At 40.9% G+C, this 2,067-nt stretch overlaps 1 pseudogene; it reads left to right on the forward strand.

Annotated features, from left to right (window-relative positions):
- The first annotated feature begins 876 nt into the window (after nt 1–876).
- Nucleotides 877–1,750, forward strand: LOC119468318 (annotated as a pseudogene).
- Nucleotides 1,751–2,067: the final 317 nt, after the last annotated feature.

Genomic DNA, 2,067 nt, shown 5'->3' on the forward strand with positions numbered 1-2,067 from the left:
TCTGATACTTCATCGAATGTCCTTTACTGATCATATGTCTATCAACATTCTAATCATGACCACTTGAGTTATCTCTAAGAAATTCCAGACTTTCCTGACATTCCTTGTCTTCTTCTGAGTCCTCACCAGAATTACCCCTAATGCTCCATTAATGGAAATCTAGGATTTTTCTAATCTGCTCTTTCAAATTCTTCCAGCCTCTGCTCATGACACAGTTCCAAAGCCACTTCCATATTTTTGGGTATTATTATAGCAATATCCCTACTCACAGTACCAATTTTCTGTTTTAGTCCATCTTCCGCTTCTGTTAACGGAATAGCACAAACTGGGTAATTTATTTTAAAAAAACATTTTTTTTCCCAGATTGGGAGAGAGGGAAGTCTGGGAGCATGGTGCCAGCATCCGAAAAGGGTCACCCCAGAAAGGCAGAAGGCATCATTGGTGAGTGAGGATGCAAGACAGAGAGAGACACCAAGGACTAGACTCACTGTATAACAATTCACTGTCATAACTAATCCACTCCCATGCCAATGACATTTATCCATTCTTGAGGGCCTCATTTTCATGACTCAATGACCTCTTGTTATGCCCTATGTTTCAATACTATTTCAAAAGGGATTAAGTTTTCAACACAGAGACTTCTGGGGGACACATTAAAACCATAGCAGATTTCAACATATTTTTTTAGTAGTGGGGCACAATTCAACCCACAATACTAGTCAAACTTCAGTGTCTTCACTCTCAATTTTTCTTCTGATTTTTGAAAGTTTTCCCCTCTCGGTGCCATTCCACCCTTGGCCCCACTGCTGGCTCCACTTTTACCTCTGCGCCACAATCCATGTGGTAGCCCACGTGACTCTTACCTCTGAGCAGAAGATGGCCATGCTGCCCACATGTGCTTATCTTGGCAAATCTGCCAGGGATGTTTTCACCAAGGGCTATGGATTTGGCTTAATAAAACTTGATTTGAAAACAAATTCTGAGAATGGATTGGAATTTACAAGCTCAGCCTCAGCCAACACTGGGACGACCAAAGTGAAGGACAGTCTGGAAACCAAGTACAGATGGGCTGATCACGGTCTGATGTTTAAAGAGAAATGGAACATAACAACACAATAGGCACTGAGATTACCATGGAAGAGTAATGCACATGGACTGAACCTGACCTTTGATTCATCCTTCTCACTGGGGAAGAAAAACCAAAGCTGACCTTTGATTCATCCTAACCTGGAGAAAAAAATGCTAAAATCAAGACAGAGTGCTTGTGGTGCACATAACCTGAGCCGTGGCATAGATTTTGAAATTGCTGAGCCTTCAATCAGAGGCTCTCTGGTGCTGTGTACAACGGTTGGCTGGCTGGTTACCAGATGAATTTCGAGACTGCAAAGTCCCAAGGGACCCAGAGCAACTTTGCGGTTGAGTAGAAGACTGATGAATTCCAGCTTCACACTAATGTGAATGACGGGATAGTGTTTGGTGGCTCTATTTACCAGAAAATGAACAGGAAGATGAGAGGGCTGTGAGTCTCGCCTGGACAGCAGAAAAATGTAACACTTGCTTTGAAATAGCAGCCAAGTATCAGATCAACCCTGATGCTTGCTTCTTGGATAAAGTGAACAACTTCAGCCTTCTAGGTTTATGGTATATACAGACCCTAAAGCCAAGTATCAGATTGATACTGTCAGCTTTCCTGGATGGTAAGAACGTTCATGCTCACAAGCTTGGTCTAAGACTGGAATTTCAAGTATAAATGAATACTGTACAGCTGTTTAATTTTAAACAGTTTTGTAGCATAGGTATCTTCATAATTTAGTGTATCTTTTAATGTTGTATTTCTGGGACGCAGGTATTGCTAAATATCATGTTAGGCCTCTGGGTTAAGAATGATTCAGCTTTAAGGTGTTACCCTTTCAAAGGTACAGAAGAAACTCAATTCCAGAAGAAGGCCTTTTCAGCTATAGAGTTGGAGGAAATTTGGTTTTTCTGGAAATGTCAGATTTCTTTTTTATCTAGAAATGTTTGCAAATGGAAGCTGACAATATGGAGGCACTTTATAAATTTATAGTG

The sequence above is a fragment of the Cebus imitator genome, unplaced genomic scaffold (assembly GCF_001604975.1).
Source record: "Cebus imitator isolate Cc_AM_T3 unplaced genomic scaffold, Cebus_imitator-1.0 Scaffold411, whole genome shotgun sequence".
In the NCBI taxonomy this organism is placed as follows: domain Eukaryota; kingdom Metazoa; phylum Chordata; class Mammalia; order Primates; family Cebidae; genus Cebus; species Cebus imitator.